This window comes from Aethalodelphis obliquidens, unplaced genomic scaffold, assembly GCF_003676395.1.
Source record: "Aethalodelphis obliquidens isolate GAN/ISIS:26980383/991018 unplaced genomic scaffold, ASM367639v1 scaffold46, whole genome shotgun sequence".
NCBI lineage: Eukaryota > Metazoa > Chordata > Mammalia > Artiodactyla > Delphinidae > Aethalodelphis > Aethalodelphis obliquidens.
This window is the reverse complement of record NW_020837990.1, coordinates 11,705,061-11,714,613: the sequence shown is the minus strand read 5'-3', so window position 1 is coordinate 11,714,613 and position 9,553 is coordinate 11,705,061.

Sequence of the window (9,553 nt, the reverse complement as noted above, 5' to 3'; positions counted from 1 at the left end):
TCTTGAGCTCCTAATTTTGTCATGACTTGAGCAGTTGGAATATATTTTAAAGTGATTTAAACAGTATATGAGTGGCAGACATTTTGAGCTCTTATGAATGTCTTTTTCGTTAACTCCTCTCAAAAACTAAAACTTATCTGTGAGTAAAATACCTGAATCTAAATTTTTTCTATGTCAAAACTCTATAGACATCACTCTATCATAGATGAGAAGACCAAGGTCAGCATGATTTTTATTCCTTTATAGATATTTTTATCTTCTTTTATTGGTCTGGAGATAGATACATAGAAAACACATTTTCTATTTTAATTTAAAAAGTTGTCAGAATATTTTTAGGTGTGAGTCTCTGTTAGTTACTTTTTCCTGGAACCTGGCGAACCCGTTTCTTTCTCTCAGCTTCCCCTCTTCCCCTCCCTTTTTGGAAAGTTTTCTTTTACTATATCTTCAGTGGTGGCTTCTTCTTTGATTGTTCTGGATTCTTCTTCAGAAACATAATTCTTGGGCTGAATCTCTGTTCCTGGTCTTCCATAGCTATTATCTTCTTTTTTACTTTCTGTATTTTATTGATTGTAAGAAGCACTTCTATTTTATATACAACTAAGGAAGAAAAAATGTTGCCAGTTAAATTATGACGTAATGCCATAATTATAGCCTTGTGAAATTGGTAAGTTGATCCACCAGCTTCCTTCTTGTTTTGAAGTATTTCATCTATTTTGAGAGATTTGGAAGTTTCTCCTCCCTTCAATTGCATTGTTTGGCATGTGACAGGCAATATCTTTTGCGTGTATCTCAGTTACGAAACATAACACAGCTTCTAAGCTTCTACTTAAGGATAACTTCTTTTACCTTTCTTTGATCCCTTAAAGAACTTGGCTTAAAAAAAAAAGGAATTGCAGTCATTGCTCCAATAACAGATATTTACTTCAGTAATATCAAATTAATCCCGCTGCTCTAATTCCACGGCTTTCTGCATACACAATAACTTCTTGTTTCAATGCCAAATCATAGTGTAATCTTATAAAAGACATTTTAAATGGCAATTAAACTCACATGTAATCACAACAATGTACATAAATCAATTAAAGTGCTTACAACATGAACAACTGAGACCACGTTTGGCCATACCCAGGACTTGACAGCCTCACCAGGACAGCCCCCTGGTCCACTATGATTGTAAGATGCCACCAATTGTAAGATGCCACCGATTGTAAGACGTCACCTGATTTCTGAATTGTAAACATGTGCAAAAATGGACATCTTAGAATCAGTGAAATATGATAGTTTTAATTCTTTGTTCTCTTTCTCTGCATTTTGGAAGTGTTTCTCAAGTTTGCCATCCATAATACTTACTCGATTTTCTGCCATGTCAATTCCACTCATTTACTGCTTCCTATTAATTATTGTTAAATAATTTTATTTTCTTGCAGATAGTTTCCTTATCAAAACTAGCTTCCTTTCTATCTGTTCTTGGAAACCACTGGTCAGATTCTCTTTTATAGGCCTGAAGCCCCTGGATGTTTACCATACAACTGAGTTCTAGTGAATTCGAGTGATGTGTGTGACTTACAGAACTTCCCCATAAGAGCATTCAGTGAGCTCTTCTCCGTGCTCTTTTTTTCCTTATTCCAGCTAAGTGCCAGCAGATGACAATGACAACCTTGGAGGCCACATGATGAAGTTGGCAGAACTTTTGTTATCCTGTGTGCCCAAGTTTGGAGAGCTGCTCTTGGCAGCTTGGAACATTTGTCTTAGGCTGTTTTCTAAGCGACGAATCAACTTTTATTATATTTCATCCAATATATAAATATTGGGTGTATTTGTACAGCAGCTGAATTTACTCTAATAATACATATTCTGAAGTCACCATGTACCTTTTCTAAAAGATTTTTACAAAATTCTTATAAAATTTCTATGAGAACTGCCTTAAACTTTGCTTTCTTAATTACTGTTGTTGCTAAGAAAAGAGAGTAACTTAGACACTGAAACTATCTCAAATGAGGTAATGAAGTAATTAATGGATTTTTAAAAATAAATTTATTTATTTTTGGCTGCATTGGGTCTTAGTTGCTGTGCGTTGGCTTTCTCTAGTTGCGGCGAACGTGGGCTACTCTTTGTTGCAGTGCGCAGGCTTCTTGTTGCTGTGGCTTCTCTTGTTGCGGAGCACGGGCTCTAGGCTTGTGGGCTTCAGTAGTTGTGGCACGTGGGCTCAGTAGTTGTGGCTCACAGGCTGTAGAGCACAGGCTCAGTAGTTGTGGTGCACGGGCTTAGTTGCTCCGTGGCATGTGGGATCTTCCTGGACCAGGGCTTGAACCCGTGTCTCCTGCATTGGGAGGCAGATTCTTAACCACTGTGCCACCAGGGAAGTCCTAATTATTGGATTTTAACACTCCTGTCACTTCTGCCAAAAAAAAAAGTTTCAGAATACCACCTTTCCTCAATGGGTATATGGAGTTCTGATTTGCTCAGACATTTGATAAAAGAAGAAAAGAAGAACTCTCACAAGCAAGTGACTGAAACCTGCATGGATAATAACTGAACATTGTCTAATGTTGTTTTGGATGACATTTTAAAACACTCCACTCTTTTAACTAACTGTTGTCTCTTTTATTATTAAAAGTTATATCTTATTGTTTATTTTAAAAGATTCACAATTAGGCTTTGCATAAACAAAGGAGCTTCCCCCCATCACATTTTTGTAGGACCTATAATGTCATTTCAAGGTGGCAGTCTTTGAAGTTTATCCTGGTATCAGTTTTATCTCAGCTTGTTTTCAGTTTCAACCTCATAACATAAAAACCTCATGTTATGTTTTTCATATTATAGATGCCAATTTCCTAAAATTTTCTTCTGGTTTCTGTAGTAAATCATCTTCAGAGTTGTGTTCTTTTTCTTAGTCTTCTGGGTGATTCTCTTTTTCTTGTTTATGACATTGTTTTTCTATAGGTCCCATCGCCCCTACCCCACTACCCTCTTCACTTTATTTACCTTAAAGCATGTAGAGCTCTATGGAGACTTGGTGCTTGCTAACAGAGGAAGTGTGGCCTGTCTTTGGTTTTCCTCACTGCCCTGTTCCTTAGGTGTGCAGCTGGAGGGCCAGCTGAGGTGCATAGCTCCTCAGCAGTTCCCAGAATTGATGGGATTCATTTTGTGCAGCCCTGCTGAACTGATGTGGGATCTCCTCAGAACTGTCAGAACTGATGAGTATGTCAAAATCTTACTCTCCAGCACAAACTGCCTTTGTCCTGCCTATGAAGCATCATGTGTGGGAAAAATACCTTCCAAAATGTGATGTGCTATTGCTGGTCCTCTGCTAATTCCTGTTCCATGGTTTCCCAGGAATTGTCTGTGAATGGATGTAGATAGATTGGGGGAGACAGAATAGTTCTCTGGCCTATCCAGAGAGTAGCACCCATAGTAGAGAGCCAGTTGTTTGTTTGGTTAGGTCCTGGATCTCTGAACTGCGGGTAGAAAGTAGGAGAAAGGCAACGTATTCTTATCATTTTTCAGGTGGGTGGGGTTACTCTGTTTTACAAGGTGAAACGTGGGTTGTTTGTCTCAATGCAGCTTAGCTTCATTAGCTTTATTGAGGTGATAGAAATTGCTTTTAGATTCAGGTAACAGTTTGTTGGTTCATCTTCACTTTTGATGTTGTTGTGAATTTTTGCCTTTTTTTTTTTTCTGTTTTGTAAGTAATTTAGGGAAAAGTTTGGAGACACTTCATGAGGAGCATCCAGCCAGATGCCATTTTAAACCCTAAGTGATTTGATTTGATTTTTTTAAAAAGTAGGTCTAGGAATTAGTTCAGTTTACTTATGTTCTGTTTACCTTAAATCACTTCATGAAGCATCCACTGGGTCCAAAGTTGTCTTCAGATACTTTTCTAAATTTCATTGCATAGGCCTTTGGAGGAGGCAGGGGTGAGACTTCTTTTGATAGCAGGTAACCATGTCAAACAGTCATCAAGTCGAGAGTAATTCTTATTGGGGTCTTCTTCAAGGTATTTTTGATTGTTAATGATAGAAACTAATTACAGCCAGTGGGGGCAGGGTGGGGAAGGGGGAGAAAGAGAGAAAGAAAAGAAAAAAACCCCCTGCATATTGGGATGCTGGAGTACCTTAGAGAATACAAGGACAGTTGGACTAGAAGCTCCAAAGCTGTTAGGAACCCAGACCTTCCATTCACTCTCTAACCCCTGCTTTCCTGTGAAAGAAACATTATTCGTAAACACGGGCCTTTTCAGGATGTAATGTGACTTTGTCTGCTTCTCATGGGCGTGGAGTAAAATGCATGCCTCAGAGCTTCTGCATTTTCTCTGTTCAAGTAATCCACCTCAGGCTGACTGACGGCTCTTCCTGGAGTCTGTCCTAATTCCAGACTCCAGGGAGAGAGGGAACTTGACGGGCCTGGCTTGGGTCAGGTGACCAGTCTGGCCCAATCAGCTGTGATTGGGTATGTATATGTATGTGAAGGTACTAGCGTAATTGCTGGCTCCAACTCAGGGCTTGGAGGGGGTGGCAGGGGGGCAGCAGTTCTCAGAGAAAGAGGCTCATTGTGCCTTGGGCAGGCTCCCCAAAGGTGCCTATCACTCTTGGCTTTGGGAAGAAAGCCCACTAGGTCCTGTCCTGAGGGGAGCTGGAGTGCCAGGCCATGACCCTCCTCTCAGGCCTATGAGTTACTTGGGTGGAATAGAGCACCATTCTTCCCACTGAGTTGTGGGTCTTGGGGAGCTCTCGTGAAGAGTTGCAGAGTAATTTATAAGTCTGCACACCTGCATCTCCAGCTGTCTCCCATTAGATTTTCCTTGGCGTTGTTCCCGCTTCCCTCTTATCAGAAAAACTCTTTCCTATGAAATCCAGATTTTGCAAACTTTCTTTCTAGCAGTGCCTTTATTTGGAAAGTAAACACTCCCTTCAGCTCTAAGGCAGGACCAGTCACAACTGGACATGGCACACCTGCACCATTGCTTTTCTCTATGGAGGTAGAAATGGAAATATGTTTCTCATGGCTACATTTAGTAGAATGCAGCTGGAGTTAGCAGTGTGGGAGAGCACTGGCCTAGGAGTCAGAAGTCCTGGGTTTTATTCTCCACATTGCCTTTCACATAAAACTTTAAGACTTTGAGCAATTTTATCAGTGGACCCAAATTACAGTTTTTAAATTTATAAAACGGGGATAATAATACTTACTTTGTTTACCATCTATCAAGTGTTTTAAATAGGATCAAAGATCTATAAATATAAGCCATTCTTTATTCATTGACACTGGATGGACCGTTTGTAACTTTCTAACAATATTTCAGGGGTTAATAGAGATTTATGCAGGAGGGCAACACCAGGAGGAGAGGTAGGAACTGAGAGTGGTTAAACAATTCATCCAGTGGCACAGGTAAGTCAGAGGCAGAGCTGGGGATAAGCAGGAAATTCTGGACCTCCCCCACCTGAAGACTCTCTCACATGATCACAGGTCTTCTCCATGTATCTGCTCTTTCTAGCAGGACCTCCTGTCTTAGTCTATAGTTGACCCATCCTGATCTGACCAAAAGGAAGAGGCTGTGTTGAGATCGAAGTAGCGCTGTTGACCCCCAGCCCACGTGTTGAGTACATCCGTGTACATCCTGGACAAGACTTCAGAGCTAAAAGTTCTGACTGGTTTGTCAGACTCTAAGGCCTGGGAGCTCAGACCTGCATGCTCTTTCTCCCCTTGCTTCAGTGTATCATGTACCTTGGGGTGTTGAGAGGGAGATGAGAAGGATTGGGGTAGGTGGGAAACTCAGGACTAAGTGAGGCAAATCCAGAGGATGGTTTTCTTCTCCTTTGCCTTCTAGGGACTTTGTGTGTGTGTGTGTGTGTGTGTGTGTGTGTGTGTGGAGGGGGGTGTGAATTAAGGTTAAGTTAAATGATAAAAGCCAAAGCAACAAGGTCTCACTTCCTTTGGTTTTGAGCTGCAGAGGAAATGTGATGTGAAAAGCAAAAAGAGTAGGCCCCACCCTTCTAGCACTTTAGAATTTGCCAGGGCAATTCCTGATTCTTGGGTCACAGATCCTTACAAACAACCCCGTGGACCGCTTAATGTCATTGTCACTGCTATCCAGATGAGGATCCTGGACGTGAGCTGACATGCCCGAGGTGAGGCCATCAGTAAATAGAGTCAGAATCTGAACCTAAATCCAGAATTTTTCCACTTAGCAACCATACTCTCATGCCTATCGGAGGGTTTTAAAACACTGATATCCGATTCTGATTTAAGTGATCTGGGGTTGGCCCTGGACATTGAGATTTTAAAAAGTTCCCCAGGTGATTCAATATCTAGTCCAGCTTGAGAACCGCTTCTCTATGCTTTCCCAAGTTTAGTGGCTGAGGACCAGCCACCTTCTGACCCAGTGCCTATCAAACTTGAATGTACATAAGAAACACCTGTGAATATTGTTAAGCATGGGATTCTGACTCAGGTGGTCTGGGAGGGCCTGAGGTTCTGTATTTCTAACAACCTCCCAGGTGGTGCTGCTGGTCCTGGAACCACACTTTGAATGGAAGGGTGATCTGACCAGCACACCTCCCATGCAGTGCTCTGAGTGTCCTCCCACCCAGGCTCCCCAGCTGTGCTCAGTCGGCCAGGTGGACCTGCTGGCTCCCCGCCCCCGACCAAGCTGGTGTGTGACTCTCAGTTTGTGTGATTGTACTTTGAGCTGAGGTGCGCCTTCCCTTCCTTCCACCACTGGGTCTGCTGCTGTGGATCCTGGTCTGGCTTTCTTTCCTGTCCCTGCTCTGGTTCCAGGATCTGGTGCCTCCCAGTCGCCCAATTTGTTGATGTCAGCCCAGTCCTGATGTGTGAAAAAGCAGGAGGGAGCCCATGCATTGAAGATCAGAAAGCCTCATGTCTGGGATGAGAAGGACGTGTCCCTGCTCTGCCACTTCCTGCCTGTATGGCCTTAGGCAAGTTACTTGGCCTCTGTAAGGGGATAAAGATCGCTGCCTCGCAGGTTTACAGTGAGATTACACGAGATGATTTAGGTAAAGTGTCCACATCAGAGACTGGTATGCTCCATGAACAATCATTGTATTATTAAGGAACTTGGAACTAAACATTTACTGACTGTCCAGTATGTGCCATTTCCTGCATTAGGTGATTAGTAGACATTCTCTTGTTTGAGCCTCAGAACAACCCTGCAAGGTAGGTCTTTTTTCTGCTGTTCATGTGAGGTCATTGCAATCGGAAAGGTAGTGACTCAGACAAGGATGCCCAGCTAGCAAGCTCTAGGGCCGGGACTTGCATCCCGATTTGTCTGACTTTGAAGGCTTTTGCAGATCCCCTTTGACAGTTGTGGCTTATTTGACAGACAGGAGGGCTGCATAAACACTTGTCGACTTAGCCATTTGGGGAGAGGGAGACCAGCTCCCAGAGGCTGGGAAGCAGCTTCACTGCTCTCCATTTGCCTTTGGAGGACAGGCAGGTGGACAGGAGCAGGGGCTAAATGATTGATGGGCTGGGTCAGAAAGTGACTTTGACACTAACAAGCACAGCCTGCCTGGCCCCTGCCCTGTGCACCAGTCAGTGCAGGACCTGGAGGAACGGTAGGCTTCTATGCCCTCCACAAGAGCAGCAATTTGTGTGTGTGTGTGTGTGTCTGTGTGTGTGTGCGCGTGCGCGCGCGCATGCGCACGCGCTCTAGGGGCTGAGAATGAGCCGGTGGCAGCAGGAGTGAGTACTGTGGATGGGGAATGAATGAGATCTCCTTGTGGCTGGGGTGGAATGGGGCACCCTGACAGGCTCCCACCCCAGTCTCCGTGAAAAAGAGCTCGGTGGGACCCAAGCCTGTGAGTCTCCCGTCTCCTGCCAGACCCCGGCACCTGCCTGCCACCAGGTTGTTGATGTAAAATGTAAACTGTGCCTCTAACACAGCAGCCTGGCAGCGGGGAATGTGCTGATGAGAGAGAGACAGCGCGGAAGGGGAGTAGGGGTGCTGCAGGGAGCTGGCAGGTCAAATCCCAAATGGCCTGACTCTGGTGGTGAGTGTGGGGCTTGTGCTGTCCCTTGCAGAGGACTCTCGCCTGCCCCCAGCCTGGAGGCATGGAGGCTGAGGCCAGGGCCTTCACACCTGGCTGTCCTGGAGTGAAGGCGGCCCTCTCCTCCAGCCAGGCAAGCTGCAGTGGCCCGGGCTGCTCCTCTGGCAGCACAGCCCCGCCCCGCTCTGCAGGGAGACAGGGATACTCAGCCTGCACTGCCCTTTCATACCTCTTAGCACAGGAACCAAGATGGATCTGTTTAATGGAGGAGGAGATGGAGCTGCGAGGAACTCAGCCAGGGTGCCTGGGCCTCCAGGCAGTGGTGGCGGCTGCCTCTATTTTGCTCACTGGGGACAGCGCCGCTCGGCCTCACTTCACACTGGGGTCTTCTAGCCTCAAAGCTCAGGTTGTCCATCTTGATGAAAAATACACAGATTTTACACAATTACAGGAAAAAAGAAACCCATGCCGTATGCTTCATTGTTTATATAGCTGGTTTTGTATATTTTTGATTGTACTATTATGTTTTCAACCGTTATCCAAACTCTTTTTCTCTGAGACCGGGGAGGAGGGACTTTGCAGGACAAGGGTCCCCTCCGCCTATCCTTACAACTGCTAAATTGAAATCCTTCAACTCACTTAACATTTTATTTATTTTTAACTTTTCATTTCGAATTCATTTCAGACTTAAGAAAAAAGTTGCAAAAATAGTACCAAAAATTCCCCTCACCCAGATTTCCCCAAATGTTAACATCTTGTATAACCTAGAGGTCCATGATCAAAGCTATTAGCATTGATACATACTATTATCTAGTCTGTAGACTTAATTCAGATTTTGCCAGTTGTCCCACTATGCCCTTTCTCAGGTCCAGGATCCAATCCAGGATCCAATTTAGGATCACACGTTACATATGATTGTCCTGCCTCCTTAGTGCCCTTTCATCTGAAACAGTTCTTTGGTTTTAATTTGTCTCTGATGACCTTTTCATGTTTGAAAAGTGCTGGCCAGTTATCTTCTAGAATGTTCTTAATTTGGGTTTATGTGATGTCTCATTGTGATTTAAATCCAGGCTGTGCATTTTTGGCAAAAGCACCACAGAAGTGACGTTGTGTCCTTCTCAGAGCATCATATCAGGAGGCACATGACCTCTCTTTGTTCTGGTACCTGTGATGTTCACTTTGATCTCTTGTTTAAGGTGGGGACTGCCAGGTTTCTCCCCTGTAAACTTACTGCTTTTACTTTTGTAATAAGTATTTGGTGGGGAGTTACGTTATAAATATCCTGTTTCTTCTCAGGTTTTGCCCACTGATTTTAGGATTCATTAATGGTTCTGCCTGAAACAATTATTACTCGGGAGTTTAATTCACTTACAAATGCAAAGACAAGAGAATTATAAAGCAAAAATAAAAGAACCTTCTGGGCCTATGAGCAGGATTGTATCTCTTCTTACACCTCTAATATGTTTGCTAGGTTGTCTTCATAGTTTTGTCTCTAGTACAGCATAGTCAGTGGTTAAGTACATAAAACGTTGAACGTCACATCCACTCTG